A 23,102-nucleotide genomic window follows, 5' to 3' on the forward strand; every position below is an offset into this window, starting at 1 on the left:
CAAGTCTGTATAAGAGCTCAGTTCATGTATTAGAATCAGTTTACCTAAAACACAAAGGGGAAAACTTTTAAATTCAGTGTAAATTTCATCTTTTATGTATCCATTTATTTAAAATTGGTAGTATGGAGTATCTATATGATCCCAGTGTATCATAGACATTGTGTTAACCAAGTTGAACACAGGGTAAATGATCAAACAATTCCAGATCAATGTTTGTATCTGCTCAGTCATGTCTGACTGTTTGCATCCCCATGGACTGCAGCCTGCCAGGCTCCCTTGTTCATGGTATTTTTCCATGCAAGAATATTGGAGTGGGGTGTCATTTCCTACTCCAGGGGAACTTCCTGCCCCAGGAATCTAACTCATGTCTCTTGCATCTCCTGAATTGGTAGGGGGATTCCTTACCACTGTCACCTGGGAAGCCCAGACAAATGTAAAAAGTGACATTATAAGCATATTGACAGAATCCTAAGGGAAAATGAGAAGGGAATTCCATGAATATGTAAACCATATATAAACTTACAAAGGTGTAATACTTGAGACAAACTTAAACTAATGTCCACATTCAGTAAGAGTAATGGAGCTATGAATATAAGTTCCCCTGGGCTGTCTCAGAACACACTGAGGCTTCTTTCTGAAGGTCTTATTTGGATATTCCACATTTTCCTGTCAAATGAATACTGAAGCAGTTCCAATTTTGTCTTGAGCCTCTATTCCTACTCTAATTTTAACGTTTGTATATGCAATACCTCCAGTTTTGGACATTTGAATTTGGATAACAATTTAGTATTTATAAAACAAAATTAAGAGTTTTTCACAATATAAAAGTTGTTCCCCATCTCATTCAACATACCACCTTCAATGCCATTGCTCAGACAATAAAGCTTACAGTCTTCTTCACTCCTCTACTAGTCTTCTATGACTTATTCATACCTTTAAGAAATTCTGCTGTCTCTACTTGTGTTAACCAAGTTGAACACAGGGTAAATGATCAAACAATTCCAGATCAATGTTTGTATCTGCTCAGCAAGTTTAATCATCCCTACCCCATTTCCTCCCTGACCACTGCAGCAGCCTCCTGCCAGGTATGCCTACTTCTATTCTGGCCTATAACAACTTGTTATTAACCCATATGATTCTCTTTCATCTTGTTCTGATTATATTCCTTCATTGCTCAAAACTCCCACAGTAGATTCCAATCACATAACCACAGTTTAATGGATCACATCTAATATTTATGGTAACAAGAACAGGAATCCTCATATTATATTTGAAGATACTAAGGCTGAGAACATTTCATTCATTTCCCCAAGATCACACATTTTTAGTTTTAGTGGTAAAACTAGAACTAGAATGTAATTTTGAGTTATTTCAATATGATTTACTGTCTTACATAATAAAGAATGTCACACAATTGTGAAACCTGGTTCCCATTGTTTACTATTAGTCTTAACTTGTGGAGGCTTGTTTAGAATCTGAAGGAAGAAATTTTAAGTTATTCACAAAGACCTGGAATTCTGATTTCATCCAGTATGAGATCAGACAGTGAAATCTGCATTATTGCTTGAGAAAATCATTTATTTTATTCAGTTGTCTGTCCATTTTATCCTTGAAGTCTTCTCATTTTTCAGGTGACTGTTTTTATTTGCATTATAGAGTTTTAAAATAAACTCTAAAGTGCACACAAAAAACACAGTTTACCAGGTTAGGATAATTTATCAAAAAGACATGTGATCTTTATGTTTACATAGGAATATAGCAACTAAACTTTTCCCAGGGAACTTTATCTAATGTAACCTTTTTTTTTATATCAATGTCAAATAGAAAAATACCATCCAGTTATTTAGCCTTTCTCATTTTGGTATGTCTGTATGGCCAGACCAGTTGACTTGAGATTTTGCAAGACATCTTGTGCTTTTATTTTCTTTTTCTTTTTTAGGAACTGCTTTAATGTAGCAAATAACCTCCCCAAAATTTTAAATCAGTTCTTAAAATGATATAATCTTTTTACCCCTATAGGGAAAATATATAACTTCACTACCTCTGTAAATATGTCAGTCTCAGCCAATGGAGAGTAATGCTGTTAAATAGGAATCCTGGCTACCCCCTGCACTTGATGCTCCTGGGGAGCCCCAGTAGACATTTTTCCAGTCAGAACCAACGCTGTGACTAAGTGGACCCTTGTGGTTCATATTATGAATGCAAGATGCACCTCAGCAGCAACCAGCAGAGAAGTCTGAAAAAAGAAGGTGTATTACTCAGGGGTCATGAAGGTTATGCAGCATGCCTGGGACCACACAGGGAAATGTTGAGACACAGACAGAGACACAGATAGAGATGAGAAAGAGAGAGATGTTGAGGAGAGAAAAAAAGACTCTGAGATTCTTCCTTCACTGGCCTCAGTGATGGGGTGCCTATGTATCCTAGGGTTCACTTTTTATTGGTGAATTTAAAACATAAGAGTGCAGCTAAATCACAGGAGGGAAAATCTGCGGTCTTGTGAATGGTCAGATATAGATCACCCAGGGCTTTGTAAAAGGTGAACTACATGGATGGAGAGGTCTGGCTCCTTATCTGGTTGTATAGCTATTGATGCTAAAGATGGGTGTCTTTGAAACGCTTAGCTGGACAACCAAAAGCCTAATGTTAGCTATTTACATTACACTCCAAAAAATTGATTGTCAGGCACTTACACCACAAGACTATTGCTAGATAAATTCACATTCTGAGGCACTGGGAATTAGAACCGCACCACATTTTTTTCTTGGGAGAAACAATACAAAACGAAACTACATCAAATTTCAAACCAGGGTGAGTGCCTCATGTCCAAAAACTCTTTGTCTACAGACAGGTTTTTAAACATAGTTTTCTTTTTTCAGTTCCATGAAACATAAGGCAAACATATTTGAAGTCAATAAAATTTTATTTAAGGAATTTCACATGTTGTGATCTCTTCCACTGCACATCAAGGTTATTTTAGTTCCCCTAAAGTAAAATAGCACTTTAAAAAAGATCCTAGGCTTTTTTTCTTTTTTTATTGAACTATATTAGACATGTAACACTGTGTAAGTTTAAGTTGTACAACCTGTTAATTGGATACATTTATAGACTATAGTAGGGCTTCCCTAGTGGCTCAACATTTTCCAACAATGTGGAAAACCCGAGTTCAATCCCTGGTTCAGGAAGATCTGGAAAAGGAAATGGCAAGCCACTACAGTAAGTCTTGCATGTGGAATTCCACAGACAGAGGAGCCTGGGAGGCTACAGTCCATGGGGTCACAAAAAGTCAGATATGACTGACTGACTAACACTTAACTTCATAGAGTATATTATGATTGTCATCACAAGAATATACAATGGAGAAAAGACAATCTCTTTAACAAGTGGTGCTGAGAAAACTGGTCAACCACCTGTAAAAGAATGATTGTAGAACATTTTCTAACACCATATAAAAAATAAACTCAAAATGGATTAAAGATCTAAATGTAAGACCAGAAACTATAAAACTCATAGAGGAAAACAAAGGCAAAACACTGTCTGACATAAATCACAGTAGGATCCTCTATGACCCATTTCCCAGAGTAATGGAAATAAAAGCTAAAATAAACAAAAGGGACCTAATTAATCTTAAAAGTTTTTTCACAACGAAGGAAACTCTAAGCAAGGTTAAAAGATAGCCTTCAGAATGGGAGAAAATAATAGCAAATGAAGCAACTGACAAATAACTAATCTCAAAAATATATAAGCAGCTCATGCAGCTCAATTCCAGCAAAATAAATGACCAAATCAAAAAATGGGCCAAAGAACTAAACAGACGTTTCTCCAAAGAAGATATACAGATGGCTAGCAAACACATGAAAAGATGCTCAACATCACTCATTATCAGAGAAATGCAAATCAAAACCACAGTAGGGTAGCATCTCACGCTGATGAGAATGGTTGCCATCAAAAAGTCTGCAAAAAATAAATGCTGGAAAGGGTGTGGAGAAAATGGAACCCTCTTACACTGTTGGTGGGAATGCAAACTAGTACAGCCACTATGGAGAACAGTGTGAAGATTCCTTAAAAAACTGGAAATAAAACTGCCATATGACCCAGCAATCCTACTACTGGGAATACACACTGAGGAAACCAGAATGAAAGAGACACGTGTACCCCATTGCAACACTGTTTACAATAGCTAGGACATGGAAGAAACCTAGATGTTCATCAGCAGGAAAATGGTTAAGAAAGCTGTGGTACATATACACAGTGGAATATTACTCAGCTACTAAAAAGAATTCATTTGACTCAGTTCTAATGAGGTAGATGAAACTGGAGCCTATTATATAGAGTGAAATAAGTTAGAAAGAAAAAAAATACAATATATTGACACATATATGTGGAATTTAGAAAGATGGCCATGATGACCCTATATGCAAGACAGCAAAAGAGACACGGATATAAAGAACAGACTTTTGGACTCTGTGGGAAAAGGTAAGTGTGGGATGATTTGAGAGAATAACATTGAAATCTGTATATTACCATATGTGAAATAGATGGCAAGTCCAAGTTTGATGCATGAAACAGGGCACTTAAAGCCGGTGCACTGGGACAATCCTGAAGGATGGGACGGGAAGGGAGGTGGGAGGGGTATTCAGGATGGGGGACACATGTGCTGATTCATGCCAATGTATGGAAAAAACCACTACAATATTTTAAAGTTTTCAGCCTCCAATTAAAATAAACTAATTAATTAAAACAATATGATTGCCATAAATAAAAAGAAAAGAAACTTGCACGTTGTGTTGGAAGTTACATTTATTCTCCAAGGCAGGTGGAGCAGGGTTTAAAAGCACTGGTAATAAAGATATTTTTTAAAACATAAAAAAAAAAGAGAAAAATCTCAATTGTCATATCAGTCAGTACACAGTTTTTTTTTTTAATTGGGCTCTTTCATATGCACTGAACATGGACATACTAGTATCATACTTCCCAAATCCCCCTCCCAGAAACTTTGAGATCTAAGTCCTCTAAATGTTAATTAAGTTCAAATCCTTTTCACTCCTAAGCTACCACACCCAGAATAGCAGAGTGTGTTAAGACATTGTCACTACCTACAATCAAAGAAAAAGTGGACTATTCAATCTTTCCTACATTAGCAGCTATGTCTTATAGTTCTTTGCCACAGATCTAATAGTTGGTTCTGTAAGTAAAGCAAAACACATAGTTACTCTATGAAGCATTTTCAATGATGTGAGTCTACATTTCTTGTTTGGACTTTCCTGTGACTTGACCCTGGTTAGCTGTTTGGAAGCAGTAAGGGATGAAGGAGGAAGTTCATGAGAGTAATAAACATCTTTATATGACAGGGCTTTTTTTTTTTTTTCAAATGAGGCAGTAATGTAGTGTGTAGGCTAGAGAAGACTGCTCTTTCCTCTCTTTCAAGAAAGAGGAAACTACTTATGTGAATATTTGTATACTCACAGTTCTTACTTACCTTCATACAAATGCGTCTGTTCAGAGTCCCACTCTTTACCAGAGCACTGGTAAACAAACATTCCTCATGAGGTTGCACATTCAGATTTCTATGAGGTTCTACAGTGTTTATTATAAAACCCTGGACAGGAATTAGATCTTATTTTCTGTCTGCAAGAGATGTGGTGACAATGGTAAAAAGAACTCTATATTCAAAGCATGCCAGAAGACATCCTACATAGTGTGTATTTGAGGAAGTACCTACATTAGATACAGTATGCAGCATTTTTCAAAGAAAAATAATATTCCTTTTCCTGAAGTAGAAGACTTTGATTAAAACTCTGCCACCTGCCCAGAATTTACTACTGTGAAAATCTCATAGGAACAGAATCCAACTGTAGCAGCTATGATTTATTTTTACTTAGAGTAAATCACTTAAAATGATTAGCCTTAACTTTAACCAAAGCTAACAACAACAACAACATATATATATATATATATATATATATATATATATGTATATTTTCTAGTTGTATAATTCACATATTCCCATTTTCAAATGGAGAAATAGATAATTTTTTTTCCTTGAGCCAAAGCAATTCCAAAGTTCTTGGTAAAATAAAACTATTACAAATTTAGTAATTATATATGTTTTAGTAATTTATAAATAGAAAAAGAAGTTCCAAATAAACAAAAATAATCATACTGAATTTCTTACATAGATAAAAATACAAATAAGAAAGCAAATCAAAATCAGAAAGACTCTTCATGACTATTTAATCAGACTGCAATATTGGTAAATGATGACAAAAGGTGATATACATCTCTACTGCATAAATATAATTTTCATCCGAATATCTCAGTGTTTCTTAAGCTACTCTTTTTTTGTGAATTCTATCAAAACTCACTAAAATAATTCATACTTGTGGTATAACTATTTCTCTTTCAAATCCTAAAAACTCTCCTCTGGCTTATAACATTCTTTATTTACTTAATTATTATTTTTAAACTCCCTATTGTCAACTACATGTACTCTTTCCTTCCAGCTCACATAAATTTATCTGCCTCAGTTTGGGCCATCTATGCTACAATCATAATAACACAGTATTACAAACAAATTATTGTAATTGGTGTGGTTCAAGGGAAAACTTAATACTCTCCCTCAAAAAAGAATGGATTACATTAGGAGATGGAGAAGGAAATGGCAACCCACTCCAATATTCTTGCCTGGAGAATCTTATGGACAGAGGCACCTGGTAGGCTACAGTCCATGGGGTTGTAAGAGTCAGACACGACTTAGCAACTAAACCAACACCACTTTAGGAGAAGAATTTTTTATGGAAAGAATATTAAAATTAGGTCAACCCCAATAGTCAGAATCTTCCTAAGAAAAAAAGATTGCTACCAAAGTGTGATATTCTCAATGTAAGTAAACATATGGTAAGACTTTGAAGTATAACCAATAAAAACAGAGGTTTCCTAGATTACATATATTATTACTTAAAACATAAGGAGGTTATGATTATTTGAATCTGACTCTTTCACTGAGTCAGGAAGAACAATCATGTTGAAGGTCTATGATCAGACATGAGACCACAGTGTTTAATAAATAAACTGTTTGGGAGGAAAACCTGCCAGACTGTGGTTATACACACATAGAAATGCAACTATAGACAGAGAACACCAGATGTCAAGCAAAGGGCAGGGAGAACAGTGGAACAAAACCAGTGATATTAGGCAGGCAAGACAAGCAGAGACAGAGCAGGGAATATCTAAGGCCATGGGTCTGATACAACTGCGTGAACACGGTGCTGTCTCTTCTACCTAAAATTGATTTACCACTATCCCATATGTGTGTTCACATTACTTATTTTCCATAAGAAACTAATTTTTATATCTCAAGTTAGAATTAAGAGTCTCAAATAAGCTTATAAGTAGACTTTTCTAAAGCACTTTTCATTTATTTATTTTTTTTTAATTTATTTTATTTTTAAACTTTATAATATTGTATTGGTTCTGCCATATATCAAAATGAATCTGCCACAGGCATACATGTGTTCCCCATCCTGAACCCTGCTCCCTCCTCCCTCCCCATACCATCCCTCTGGGTCATCCCAGTGCACCAGCCCCAAGCATCCAGTATCGTGCATTGAATCTGGACTGGCGACTCATTTCATATATGATATTATACATATTTCAATGCCATTCTCCCAAATCATCCCACCCTCTCCCTCTCCCACAGAGTCCAAAAGACTGTTATATACATAAGTGTCTCTTTTGCTGTCTCGTACACAGGGTTATCGTTACCATCTTTCTAAATTCCATATATATGCATTAGTATACTGTATTGGTGTTTTTCTTTCTGGCTTACTTCACTCTGTATAATAGGCTCCAGTTTCATCCACCTCATTAGAACTGATTCAAATGTATTCTTTTTAATGGCTGAGTAATACTCCATTGTGTATATGTACCACAGCTTTATTATCCATTCATCTGCTGATAGACATCTAGGTTGCTTCCATGTCCTGGCTATTATAAGCAGTGCTGCAATGAACATTGGGGTACACGTGTCTCTTTCAATTCTGGTTTCCTCAGTGTGTATGCCCAGCAGTGGGATAGCCAAAGCTATCTTGAGAAAGAAGAATGGAACTAGAGGAATCAACCTACCTGACTTCAGGCTCTACTACAAAGCCACAGTCATCAAGACAGTATGGTACTGGCACAAAGACAGAAATATAGATCAATGGAACAAAGTAGAAAGCCCGGAGATTAATCCACGCACATATGGACACCTTATCTTTGACAAAGGAGGCAAGAATATACAATGGATTAAAGACAATCTCTTTAACAAGTGGTGCTGGGAAAACTGGTCAACCACTTGTAAAAGAATGAAACTAGACCACTTTCTAACACCATACACAAAAATAAACTCAAAATGGATTGAAGACCTAAATGTAAGACCAGAAACTACAAAACTCCTAGAGGAGAACATAGGCAAAACACTCTCCGACATACATCACAGCAGGACCCTTTATGACCCACCTCCCAGAATATTAGAAATAAAATCAAAAATAAACAAATGGGACCTAATTAAACTTAAAAGCTTCTGCACAACAAAGGAAACTATAAGCAAGGTGAAAAGACAGCCTTCAGAATGGGAGAAAATAATAGTAAATGAAGCAACTGACAAACAACTAATCTCAAAAATAAAGCACTTTTCAAATACAATTATTTGTGGATTTAGCCTGATTCTAATTAATTTTGCTGAATGAATATACAGTTAAGAGATATGGCTCCATTTCATTAAAATCATTACTTTTATATTTTCAATAAATCTATGGGTCTATGCTTGAATGTTGTATGAGTTGCCATTTTGGATTTATTTGACTGCCTTTGGTGATTTAAAATCATAGCCCACTCACACCCTATAAATAATGTTTTCTTTATAAATATATTTATACTATACATTTGCTATACTTATTTTTACAAGTGTATATTTTTATAAATATAGAATATGCCCCATTTTACTGCACACTCACTTCCAGATATTACAGTTTGAAAAGAGGGAGAGGATGCATTTATAATCTCTAAATAAAACACCATTTCCTTTAAGTATCCTTATGATATCTAATTGGCTTCCAAGGTGGCACTTGTTGGAGATATGTGTCTGGGACTTGGAAACAGCGAACCTGAAAGAACAACACTTGCAAAGTGTCTGCAAGGACTGACAAGTTTATTTCTGCAGTCAAGCCTTTTTATAGGAGCAAGGAACAAAGAGTTTAGAGCATACAGCCAGCAGAACACGTACAAGGCTAGGATATAATCAGTAAAAGATACTTCAAGGAACAGCGCATTCTTAACAACCCATGTATTTATCCATGACCCATTTTCTCAAGCAACGTCTTTAATGTTTAATTGTTAAATCTAGGCCCCGAGCATAGCCAAAGGCAGGAAATGTTCTTCAGCAATCAGTACAATGTCTGGGTACCTCTGTCTCTTTGCCATTTTCCCATGGACTTTCTCCTTCAAGGCTATTTAGCACTGTGCCTCCCAACATATCCTCCTTTTGTTTTTAGTTTAAGCAGGGCAGCTGTTAGTTGGACCTGTCGTAGGAGGCACGGAGTCTTGAGTAGAGACATCTGTATAGGATTGTGTAGTGCCATACCAGATAGGGTTCCTATTGTAACAATAGATATTAGACTAAGAATGCCAGCAATAATCCATCCTATTATGTGCCTTGACCTCCTTAAGCCATATTTGAGCAAAACTGAGAGAAATACAGAGTCAGTCCATGGTTCTGTTAGGTTAACAGGAAGCCACAAATCAGATCTTTGCTTGACTATTGCCATGTTGACATAATGATATGAAATAGTATGGTTTGAACACGTATACAAGGCACATGCTGTACAGTAAACAATCTTAGCAGAAAGATCTATATTGAAGTTACCTACAATAAACATGTACAGTAGGTGCACACAAGATTGGATATAACCTGTACTATCACATAAAAAGGTATAGTTTTGAGGTTTTTAAGGCTTTTGCAGTCCCATACACATTGGCAAAGTGCTCCAATGCAGCAGGAATCTTCCACACATGCCATTCCTCAGGTCCTACGGTAGGGGTTCAGACACTGATGTTTTCTCTTCGGCTTCTCTATGGTCATTGATGAGACCCTTCGCATCAGCTGTGTCACCTGTCGGGGGAGTCTGGTCATGGGGTCCTTCTGGTAACAGACATGGAGAAGTGGAACTTAGATTTCGCCTCCATCTGCAATGACAAGACCGTAACCTCTACCTAGGAGTCATAAGATTCCTGGCAACCATTGATTAAACTGCTTATACCATATTGGTGTGTTGGCTTCTAACAGTTTCTTACTGTTTTCCTCTGCAAAATGTCTGTCTGCATGAGTATCAGAACTATCTTTTAGTAAATTTTAAAAATTTAAGGAATAAAAACTGGAAATAGAACTGCCTTATGATCCAGCAATCCCACTGCTGGGCATACACACTGAGGAAACCAGAAGGGAAAGAGACATGTGTACCCCAATGTTCATTGCAGCACTGTTTATAATAGCCAGGACATGGAAGCAACCTAGATGCCCATCAGCAGATGAATGGATAAGAAAGCTATGGTACATATACACAATGGAGTATTACTCAGCCATTAAAAAGAATACATTTGAATCAGCTCTAATGAGATGGATGAAACTGGAACCTATTATACAGAGTGAAGTAAGCCAGAAAGAAAAACACCAATACAGTATATTAACGCATATATATGGAATTTAGAAAGATGGTAACAATAACCCTGTGTACGAGACAGCAAAAGAGACACTGATGTATAGATCAGTCTTATGGACTCTGTGGGAGAGGGAGAGGGTGGGGAGATTTGGGAGAATAGCATTGAAACATGTATAATATCATGTATGAAACGAGTTGCCAGTCCAGGTTCGATGCACGGTACTGGATGCTTGGGGCTAGTGCACTGGGACGACCCAGAGGGAGGGGAGGGGAGGGAGGAGGGAGGAGGGTTCAGGATGGGGAACGCGAGTATACCTGTGGCGGATTCATTTCAATATTTGGCAAAACTAATACAATTATGTAAAGTTTAAAAATAAAATAAAATTTAAAAAAATTTAAGGAATAAAGAGTTAAAGATAAGAACAATTGAGGGTTCATGGGATAAGAAGTGTATCTCCTCTTCTATATTTCCCCTTTCTGTTTTAACAAATGAGTTTTAAGAGTACGATGGGTTCTTTTGATAATTGCTTGACCCTGGGGATTGTAGGGTATCCCCGTGATGTGTGTTAATATTCCATTCCATTAGAAATGAACGAAATGAGTGAGAGGTAAATGCAGGCCCATTATCTGTTTTTAAGATCGAAGGTATTCCCATAACAGGGAAGGTGAGTAAAAGTGCGGAAATGGCGTGTTTGTTGGATTCTGAAGAGACAGGCATTGCCCATATAAAACCTGAAAATGTATCCATTGAGACAAAAAGCAAATAAAACTTTCCCAAGGAGCAATGAGTGAAGTCGGATTGCTAAAGGGAGTTAGGCTGTTGCCCATGAGGATTAACTCCTGAAAGTGTGGTACATAAGTGCAGAGGAGTGCAGACATCACAGGATTTAATGAAAAGTCTCGCTTCAGTGAGGGGAATATGGTGTTTAGAGTGCAATCTTTTAGCATTGGTATGAAGATTAGTGTGTTCGTCTATAGTAGATGTAAAATTGGGAGCTATGAATTTATCAACAGCATCATTCCCTGTTGCTGGGGGGCCAGGTAAACCTGAATGAGCCCATATATGTGCAATGAAGAAAGGTTCTGTATGTGATCAAATTAAGGCTTGAGTCTTTGAAAAGAGAAAATATAATTCTTCATCTAGGTTGTATAAAAATGCGGTAACAAAATCGGGGAAAAGGGAAGCAAGGTATTTGGAATCAGTATAGACATTGAAGGATGATGGTTGAAGAGACAAAAGAGCATATTAAGCATACAATTCAACTCTTTGTACTGAAGAATAGGTAGTGGGTAATTTCTCTTTGATATCAGGGCCGACAATACTAGCTATGTCTTTCTTGTTGCCATCAATGAAATAGGTAGGTGCATTTGAAATAGGCTGGGAGGCAATGATATTAGTTACTATAAATTTAGTAAATTGTAGGAAGTCCCATAATTTTCCTTTCAGCAAATGGAATGAGATAACGTTCTGAAAGTAATTTAATGCTATTTGCATGGTCATGTTATATTGTAAGGCAATTTGTAATTCCTTTTTTGTTAAAGGGACATGTATTTCAAATGGATTAAAACCAGTTAAGCTTTGTACATGGCTCCTTCTTGATACAATTAGCTGTCCTATTTTCTCAATGTATGATACGATTTTTTTTTTACTGCTTAGTATGTGGATATACCCATTCTATTGGGCTGTTTTGAGCTATGATTGCAGTAGGTGAATGCTTGGTGGGGAATAAATATAAATAGATTGGTTGGGTATGGTCCAGCTGAGTTGAGAAAGACTGTTGAATGTGTTTTTTTTTTTTTTTTTAATAGTTACTTGATAATTACTATGTGTTCTTTTTTTTTAATTTTATTTTATTTTTAAACTTTACATAATTGTATTAGTTTTGCCAAATATCAAAATGAATCCATCACAGGTATACATGTGCTGCCCATCCTGAACCCTCCTCCCTCCTCCCTCCCCCATACCATCCCTCTGGGTCGTCCCAGTGCACTAGCCCCAAGCATCCAGTATCATGCATTGAACCTGGACTGGCATCTCGTTTCATACATGATATTTTACATGTTTCAATGCCATTCTCCCAAATCTTCCCACCCTCTCCCTCTCCCACAGAGTCCATAAGACTGTTCCATACATCAGTGTCTCTTTTGCTGTCTCGTACACAGGGTTATTGTTATCATCTTTCTAAATTCCATATATATGTGTTAGTATACTGTATTGGTGTTTTTCCTTCTGGCTTACTTCACTCTGTATAATAGGCTCCAGTTTCATCCACCTCATTAGAACTGATTCAAATGAATTCTTTTTAATGGCTGAGTAATACTCCATTGTGTATATGTACCACAGCTTGCTTATCCATTCGTCTGCTGATGGACATATAGGTTGCTTCCACATCTTGGCTATTATAAACAGTGCTGCGATGAACATTGGGGTACACGTGTCTCTTTCCCTTCTGGTTTCCTCAGTGTGTATGCCCAGCAGTGGGATTGCTGGATCATAAGGCAGTTCTGTTTCCAGCTTTTTAAGGAATCTCCACACTGTTCTCCATAGTGGCTGTACTAGTTTGCATTCCCACCAACAGTGTAAGAGGGTTCCCTTTTCTCCACACCCTCTCCAACATTTATTATTTGTAGACGTTTGGATCGCAGCCATTCTGACTGGCGTGAAATGGTACTTCATTGTGGTTTTGATTTGCATTTCTCTAATAATGAGTGATGTTGAGCATCTTTTCATGTGTTTGTTAGCCATCTGTATGTCTTCTTTGGAGAAATGTCTATTTAGTTCTTTGGCCCATTTTTTGATTGGGTCATTTATTTTTCTGGAGTTGAGCTGGAGGAGTTGCTTGTATATTTTTGAGATTAGTTGTTTGTCAGTTGCTTCATTTGCTATTATTTTCTCCCATTCTGAAGGCTGTCTTTTCACCTTGCTTATAGTTTCCTTTGTTGTGCAGAAGCTTTTAAGTTTAATTAGGTCCCATTTGTTTATTTTTGATTTTATTTCCGATATTCTGGGAGGTGGGTCATAGAGGATCTTGCTGTGATGTATGTCAGAGAGTGTTTTGCCTATGTTCTCCTCTAGGAGTTTTATAGTTTCTGGTCTTATGTTTAGATCTTTAATCCATTTTGAGTTTATTTTTGTGTATGGTGTTAGAAAGTGTTCTAGTTTCATTCTTTTACAAGTGGTTGACCAGTTTTCCCAGCACCAGTTCTTAAAGAGATTGTCTTTAATCCATTGTATATTCTTGCCTCCTTTGTCAAAGATAAGGTGTCCATATGTGTGTGGATTTATCTCTGGGCTTTCTATTTTGTTCCATTGATCTATATTTCTGTCTTTGTGCCAGTACCATACTGTCTTGATAACTGTGGCTTTGTAGTAGAGCCTGCCCCAGAGAGACATTATCTGTTGAATGTGTTTTTTAACAAATTTTAATTCTTCTTTCTTTTTTTTCTTTTGTTAGTTGTCTAGGACTATTAGGGTCAGGAGGTCCCTCTAAAATTTTAAATAAATTTTGTAATGCATAGGTGGGAATGCCAATAGATGACTGAAGCCAATTAATATCTCTTATCAATTTTTGAAAATCGTTTAATGTGTGTAGAGAATGCACAGAGATTTGAGTTTTTTGAGGTTTTATCTTAGAGTCTTCCATAACATGTCCTAGGTAATTAAAGGGTGCTTTCAATTGAATTTTATCTGGCACAACAAGTAGGCCATGATTTTGAAGAGTGGTGGTGACTTTGTCATATAACTGTTGCAAACAAAGTTCAGATTCCATGGAAAGGAGTATGTCATCCATATAATGAATTATGAAGGCAGTAGGATATTTATCTCTACTGGGTTGTAATAAAACATATATGAGATGTTGGCAAATGGTAGGAGAGTTCATCATCCCCTGAGGTAAAACCTTCCATTGAAATATTTTAAGAGGAGCCATGTGATTTATAGAGGGAACTGAAAAATCAAAACGTTTTCTATCTTTAGGATGCAAAGGTATAGTAAAAAAGCAGTGTTGTAAATCAATAATAATTACAGGCCATCCTTTTGGCACCGTGGAAGGAGAGGGCAATCCAGGTTGTAAGGGCCCCATAGGAATCATAGTATTATTAACATTTCTTAAATCTATCAACATTCGCCATTTTCCTGATTTCTTTTTTTATTACAAAAACGGGAAAATTCCATGGGGAAAATGAAGGTTCTATATGAACTTTTTGTAATTGTTCATTAACTAATTGTGTAAGAGTTGCCAATTTTTCTTTAGTTAGGGGCCATTGAGGTGTCCATATTGGGGTATCAGATTCCCAATCAAGGGGCAGCAGTGTTAACTCAATGGCCCCCATTAAAAAGGTTCATTTAAAGAAATTATGGCTTTTGTTTGTTCAAGAAAATTCCATCCCCATAAATTGATAGGGATATTAGTAATATATGGTTTAAGATAAGCTACAATTTGATTAGGGCCAAACACTTGTAAATAGGATGCATTGACAAAAGTTTGTGTGGCATCAGTTTTACTTATTCCTAATAGTCTAGAAGGAGCCATAACCTTACCCCAATCGAGGGACCATTCTGCAGCTCTAATGATTGAAATGTTAGTTCCAGTATCTAACATGTTTGTGAAATTCTTTTCTTGTATGTGTAAAGTAAGCATGGGTTTCTGATGTTCCTTTAATAAGGTGGATAGTGCAGCAGTAAGGTTGGTACTGCCAAAGCCTCCCTGCCTAGCTTTATCAGATGCCTTCATTGGTTTAACATATGGCCAAAGTAATAATTGTGCAAAATGTTCCCCTTTTTGTAAGTATACATTTCCCATTTTCACAACATTTATCATAATTTCTGCTTCATAATCTTCATCCGTAACACCAGTCAATACCATTAAACCTCTCATTGTGCAGCTACTACGTCCCAAAATCAGTCCCACTGTCCTGGGTGGAATTTGGTCATAATATCCAGTGGGAATTTTGGGGGGGTTGTATAATTCTATTAGTTCCATATCATAAGGACTAGATATATCAATGCAAGCACTCTTAGATGTAGCTGCTTGTAGCATCATAACATTAGGTCCTCCTTTTGTAGCAGGGCTAGAGGATGGCCCCTTTATTAGTTTCCCTGTTGTTTTTGTTGTGCATCAGGGTTCAAGGTGTTTCCATCCTTATCAAATTTAGAATGACATTCATTCAGCCAGTGGAACCCCTTTTTACATCTTGGACATATTCTTGGGGGTTTCTTCTTATAGAAGTAGTATTATTTTTTCTGGCCTGTGTTGGCATGCAGCATTGTTTTTTCATATGGCCGGGCTTCCCACAATTAAAACATTTGGTATTAGCAGCTTTTTGTACATTAAAGGTTTCTAATGTTGCCAATTTTGTTCTATGGGACATAGATCCAATGTCCTTACATGCTTTCAAATATTCCATAAGAGAGCCAGTCTCTCGAATTGGTCTGAGCATGGATTGACATTCCTCATTAGCATTTTCAAAAGCAAGTTGTTTTAAAATAAAATTTTGTAAAGTCATATCCTTAATAGATTTCTCAATTGCATCCTTTAATTTTCCTATAAATTGAGAATATTCCTTTTCATGTCTTTGAATAATCTTAACAAATGAACCATCAGAGTTAGTGCTATCAACCTTTGCTTATGCCCTGCAGGCAGTTTCTTTAATGAAATGTAACATCTGAGGGGTAATATTAGCTAACTGTGCAATCATATCAGCCATGACTCTTGTTCTGGTGAGTATATCATAGGTTAAATTGGCAGGGTTACAGTTACCATGAGATTGCTGGTCTATCATCAGCTGTCGGGCCTCATCATTAATCCACATTTGCCATTGCAGTAATTGTTGAGGATTTAAAATCATCTTTGCTACTTGAAAAAAATCATATGGCATCCAATGGCCAGCCCATCCTTCGAGAAATTCTATACAGTAAGGAGAAGTAGGTCCTTACAGAGTTCATGCTTTCCTAAAGCTAGACAACATGCTAAAATCTAGATTAGCCCAAGTATTTTGGTCTTGGGCAGGTTGATTAAATTGCAATGGGAAAGTGAAAGTGCAAGCAGGCATCTCCCGAGGAGGAGTGAAATGATTAGTACGAGCAAAGTTAGCAATTGCTGTTACAGGAGGAGCAGAAGGAAAAACCTTAGATTTGGGCTGTCCGTTGAATGAAATGACCTCCGTTCTAAGTGGCTTCAGTTTTGACATATCCTGTATATATGTGTCTCTAAGTTGTTTTTCTAAGGATTGTGTCTGATTGAGCATAACATTCTTATATTTCAAAGCACCTTGCATATCTTGTTCCTTAAGCTCATATTCATGTAAAGATCGAATAGTTTTTACTTCCAAATCAATGTTATGCCCTTCAATTTGTTCTATGATAGCCCATATGAGTGACCATGTAACCCTTGCCGATATGCTTGCAAAACATTATTTTTAACCCTTTTCTATATGTCTACATTGAGTGTCCCCTCTTCTGGGAATCATGAATTGTTCCAGCAAAATATGATAGCAGTTATTCAACTGATCTCTTGAAACATTAACACCATTTTGTTTCAGAAAGTGATGCATTATGAAAAGGAATCTTACTGCTATGTTGTCCCATCCTGCTTACCTCTTTCTGCAGGGCTCTCAGCTTTGTTCAGTCTTCCTTCAAGTCCCTGTTTGTGGCGCCACTTGTTGGAGATATGTCTCTGGGACTTGGAAACGGCGAACCTGAAAGAACAACACTTGGACAGTGTCTGCAAGGACTGACAAGTTTATTTCTGCAGTCAAGCCTTTTTATAGGAGCAAGGAACAAAGAGCTTAGAGCATACAGCCAGCAGAATATGTACAAGGCTAGGATATAATCAGTAAAATATACTTCAAGGAACAGCGCATTCTTAACAACCCATGTATTTATCCACGACCCATTTTCTCAAGCAATATCTTTAATGTTTAATTGTTAAATCTAGGCCCCGAGCATAAGCAAAGGCAGGAAATGTTCTTCAGCAGTCAGTACAATGTCTGGGTACTTCTGGCCCTTCGCCATTTTCCCATGGACTTTCTCCTTCAAGGCTATTTAGCACTGTGCCTCCCAACAGCACTAGAGGTAAAGAACCCTCCTGCCAATGCAGGAGATCTAAGAGATGAAAGTTCTGTCCCGGGGTTGAGAAGTTCCCCTGGAGGAGGGCATGGCAACCCACACCAGTATCTTTCCTGGAGAATCCCATGGACTCAAGAGTCTGATGGGCTACCATCCATAGAGTCACAAAGAGTTGGACATGACTGAAGTGACTGAGCATGTACACATGCATGGTATCTACTATTTGACACACATTAACATAGAAAAATGAATGTATTTTGATAATTGGTAATGTTTCAGATATCCCCATTTCTATTTTTTCTTTTTTTTTTTTAAATTTCAGAATAGCCTCTTAAAGGATGCAAATTTCCTGACATTACATATAAATTACAATAGGATATTGTCACTCAATAGTTCAAGTTTACACAATTCAAAGTTCTGCTTAAGCATTTAAAATCTGAGGTGGTTTGTCTCCACAACCTGAAGTAAAAGATATTGTACTTTGAACAGTACCACATGGCTATGTTAAATTATGAGACTCTAACATCCATAAGAATAATGTTCTTGAGTATTTGATGTTTTATAGTTTCTAGATTCATCTCCATTGTATCACTATTTCAAAATGTGTTTATTTATTTATTTATTTATTTGTGTGTGTGTGTGTGTGTGTGTGTGTGTGTGTGTGTGTGTGTGCTGTCATTCTGCTAACTTTATTCTTTATACACAGTTTGGGTAAAGTAAGAACCAAACAAGGCTTCCACTGGCCCCCATCCTCACTCCACTTTTGAGGCTTTAAAAAGTGACTAATAGTTGATACTAGTAATGATTTCCAAGATTGCAGGATTTCCATAGTAGAACAAAGCTGTGCATTTGGTTTCTGAAAGAAAATAAGAGACCCTATTAAGAGGGAACTGCAGGAGAAATATGGTGAGTGGAAGGGGCCGGGGGGTCTGTTGTCCTAGTTCACACCAACCTAGGAGGGTTCCCCCACCTGCAACATGAAGCAGCCTGTAACTCCCACAGTCACAATGTACTTAAAATGTGTTTATACATTATTCAATGAAATTTGACTACTATAAACAGTTTTTGTTGCTTAGTCACTCAGTAGTGTCCAACTCAGTTGTGTCAAACTCTTTGCAGCCCCTGCCCTGTAAGATAGACAGATAAGATAACCCACTTTATCTGTCCATGGAATTTTCCAGGCAAGAATACTGGAGTGGGTTGCCATTTCCAACTCCAGGGGAACTTCCCAACCCCGGGATCAAACCTGGGTCTTTTAGGACTCCTGAATTGGCAGGGTGTTTGTGGAAAATGTATTTATTACCCTACTTCTGTGAACATAGAACTTATCTTAAAAAATAAAATATTTAATAACCAATAATCCAATATGATTTATTTGCTGATGTAGAGCAGAGAAGGCAATGGCACCCCACTCCAGTACTCTTGCATGGAAAATGAGACTTCACTTTCACTTTTCACTTTCATGTCTGGAGAAGGAATTGGCAACCCACTCCCCACCTGGAGAATCCCAGGCACGGGGGAGCCTGGGGGGCTGCTATCTATGGGGTTGCACAGAATCGGACACGACTGAAGTGAATTAGCAGTGGCAGCAGCAGCTGATGTGGAGACTTCTACATGCAAATGCCCAGTATTTCTCTAGGGTATAATTCTTGGGGTCATGAACTATACTGAGGCTGATTCTTTAGATCAGCCTCACTTAGAGATGCCTTGGCACTCTAGTCCCTGACTTTCACTCAGGAATCAGGGAAGGAAAAGTGCATTCCCTGAGGTAAATGGTGAGCTCTGGTCACTACCTCCTTCCAACCTGGTCTCGGTCTCCATGGCTGACACAGTGTTTTAATTACTCAGAATACTTGGTGCCAAAGCCAGATCCACACTAACAGGCACTTTTATTTATTCTCCAGTGAAAATTTCTTTGAGCAATCAGTGGTTTCTTGGCAGGACCTACAGTGCTGAATCCTACCATGGAGGTACTGAAAATGGCTCCAATAGCAGGCCTCTATTTCCCCAACATAGTAAAAGATTCTCTGAAGACACTGTGTCAGCCACTGTGAATGGTGTCTGTCTCCAGGCCCTGCCCAGTTAATAGAAACTAAGACCTCTTGCCTTTCCCTCACAGGCCAACTCCCTGCTTTTACCTGGAATGTCTTCCTAAGATCACTCTTCTCCCCCTTCCTGTCACTCAGAGCATGGGCACAGCACCATCTTCACATTCAAGGCTTTGTGTCCCTTTCAAGTTTTCATTTTTATGTATCAATACATGGCATCTAATAATACCTTTTTAACGTGCAGCCAATTGTTTCCCAAATTTGAGTATCTTGCAAAAGACATTTAAATAAGGATGATCTGAAGTTCAGCTTCAGCCTTGGTCTTCATCTGAAATCAGTTATTAGTTTGGACTTCAGGATTTGCGAGTTGAATATCTACACCACTGTCATCCTCTGTCTTTCAGGAATATGACTGCACTGGTTACTGCCATCTATTGATACAATCTCCATAATGGTGCTATAACAAATCAGTCACAAGACATAGATTTACTTTTAACATATACATATTTGCTCTCAAATATTGGTGAACATTTTAGGTGTGACATGGCTTCCTAGTGGCCCAGTAGTAAAGAATCTGCCAGCCAGTGCAGGAGGCACAACAGATGTGGGTTCAATCCCTGGGTTGGGAAGATCCCCTGAAGCAGGAAATGGCAACTTGCTTCAGTATTATTGTCTGAAAAATTCCATGGACAGAGGATCCTGGCAGTCTACAGTCCCTGGGGTTGCAAAGAGTCAGAAACAACTGAGCAAATGAGCACTGAGCTCTGGGCACTGGAGAAAATACACCCTTATTGGTTTCATTTTTTCCACTTTGGCTTTCTTTTTGATATGATACATTAAGGAGACAGACATTCTTATAATATCAGTAATTATAATATTAACATCTTTTCTGAAATGTGAAAACAGACATGACAGCCACAGCTACAACTGACAGTAAATCACCTCAAGAACAAATACAAATAAGATCACAAAACAAAATGAAATCGATCAATATTTTCCTTCCCTCACTTCTTTCAACCTAACACCTCAGTGATAAAGAATGGAATTTTATTCTCTTCTTGCCTAAAACTCTTTAATAAAATTATCTGATAGGACTTGCATTGTTCCATAATATTTAACTGGGCATATGTACACACACACACATAAAATCCCTTAAAGGGTATAAAATTTATCCTTAAGAAATACTTTTACTTTTTGTTTGACTTGGACATTTTTATAAAATGATAGCCAATGGAAGGAGTCTTGGTGAATTTCTTCAATGAGACTTTTTTTTTATTGTTACCAGAATAGGGCAAGAAGACGAAAGAGAAGAAAGAAAAAATAAGATGCACAATGATTCAGGCTAAAAATGTACAGTCTTTGTAGGGAAGGAAAATAAGCTCTTCATGGAACCACATTGAGAATGGTGGATGTTCTAGGTTCTACCTCTGATACCCAAGTTTTTTTGTTTTTTTTTTTTTTTTTTTTTTTCTGAATGATCTCTCTGCATTGTTTCACACCAGGACATTCTACAACAGAAATTGGCCTAAGGTTCCCAGCTACTGGAAGATGACTGAAGAACCAACAAATGCCAATATTTCTATTCCTGATGAGTAGTGTCAGAGAAGGATAGTAACACACCTGAGTATGTAGGGAGGTCACTGTAGTATCAGTGGTGCCTGATAAAGCTAACTCATCATGGGTGATCATCTGAATCAGCTCTGTGGAAACATTTTAGGGACCTAGGCTTCACTTGTGGCTCAGCTAGTTAAGAATCCACCTGCAATGCAGGAGACCCTGGTTTGATTCCTGGGTTGGGAAAATTCTCTGGAGAAGAGCTAGGCTACCTACTCCAGTATTCTTGGGCTTCCCTAATGGCTCAGCTGGTAAAGAATCTGCCTGCAATGACCTGAGTTGGGAAGATCACCTGGATTTGATTGGGAAGATCCAATCCCTGGGTTGGGAAGATCACCTGGAAAAGGGAACAGTCACCCACTCCATAACTGACCTGGAGAATTCTATGGATTCTATAGTCCATGGGGTCCCAAAGAATCAGACATGACTGAGCAACTTTCACTTTCAGGCTTCTAGGAACATGTGATTAGAGTCCCCTCCTCCATTTACTTGGAGAAGTAAATGGCAACCCACTCCAGTATTCTTGCCTAGACAACTCCATGGACAGAGGAGCCTGGTGGGCTGCTTTCCACGGGGTTGTACAGAGTTGGACAGAACTGAAGCAACTTAGCATGCACTGGAGAGGGAAATGGCAACCCACTCCAGTATTCTTGCCTAGAGAATCTCAGGGACAGAGGAGCCTGATGGGCTGCCGTTTGTGGGTTTGCACAGAGTCTGACATGACTGAAGCAAGTTAGCAGCAGCAGCAGCAGCCTCCATTTAGGTCATAGAAATCCATAATGAAAACCTTGCTATCATATTGGAGTGGACTTTGATTAGATCCAGAGCCCTCATCTTGGACTTCCCTTGTGGCTCAGATGGTAAAGAATCTTTAATTGGCTTGTTACTAAAGAGTTGACAATACATTCTTTTAACCTGAGAATTTGTCACATATGCAAACAAATAAGCTAAGCCAATGCTATGATAGATGCTTAAAGACCACCAATTCCAAGGACAACATTTTAAGCAGATAAGGGAACAAGCTACATAAGCATTTCCCTGCACAGATTAGGGCAACCTGGCTAGCGATTATTTCTTTAGCTGTCAATTCAGTTCAGTTCAGTCGCTCAGTTGTGTCCGACTCTTTGCGACCCCATGAATTGCAGCACATCAGGCCTCCCTGTCTATCACCAATTCCCAGAGTTCACTTAGACTCATGTCCATCGAGTCCATGATGCCATCCAGCCATCTCATCCTCTGTCATCCCCTTCTCCTCCTGCCCCCAATCTCTCCCAGCATCAGAGTCTTTTCCAATGAGTCAACTCTTTGCATGAGGTGGCCAAAGTACTGCAGTTTCAGCTTTAGCATCATTCCTTCCAAAGAACACCCAGGGCTTAATCTCTTTTAGAATGAACTGGTTGGATCTCCTTGCAGTCCAAGGGACTCTCAAGAGTCTTCTCAAACACCACAGTTCAAAAGCCTCAATTCTTTGGTGCTCAGCTTTCTTCACAGTCCAACTCTCACATCCATTCATGACCACTGGAAAAACCATAGCCTTGACTAGATGGACCTTTGTTGGCAAAGTAATGTCTCTGCTTTTGAATATGCTATCTAGGTTGGTCATAACTTTCCTTCCAAGGAGTAAGTGTCTTTTAATTTCATGGCTGCCATCACCATCTGTTGTGATTTTGGAGCCCC

General features: G+C 37.9%; 1 long non-coding RNA gene across 1 annotated transcript; it reads right to left on the reverse strand.

Moving 5' to 3' along the window:
* Nucleotides 1-9,173: 9,173 nt before the first annotated feature.
* LOC147346470 (uncharacterized) lies at nt 9,174-17,481 on the reverse strand. The gene is made up of 2 exons (XR_015152674.1): nt 17,293-17,481; nt 9,174-10,180 (listed from the first exon to the last, which is right to left on the reverse strand). It is a non-coding gene; the product is annotated as an uncharacterized LOC147346470 (long non-coding RNA).
* Between the last annotated feature and the right edge of the window lie 5,621 nt (nt 17,482-23,102).

Source organism: Bos grunniens, chromosome 23, assembly GCF_055505025.1.
Source record: "Bos grunniens cultivar Pamir isolate PY7600 chromosome 23, Bosgru_T2T1.0, whole genome shotgun sequence".
NCBI lineage: Eukaryota > Metazoa > Chordata > Mammalia > Artiodactyla > Bovidae > Bos > Bos grunniens.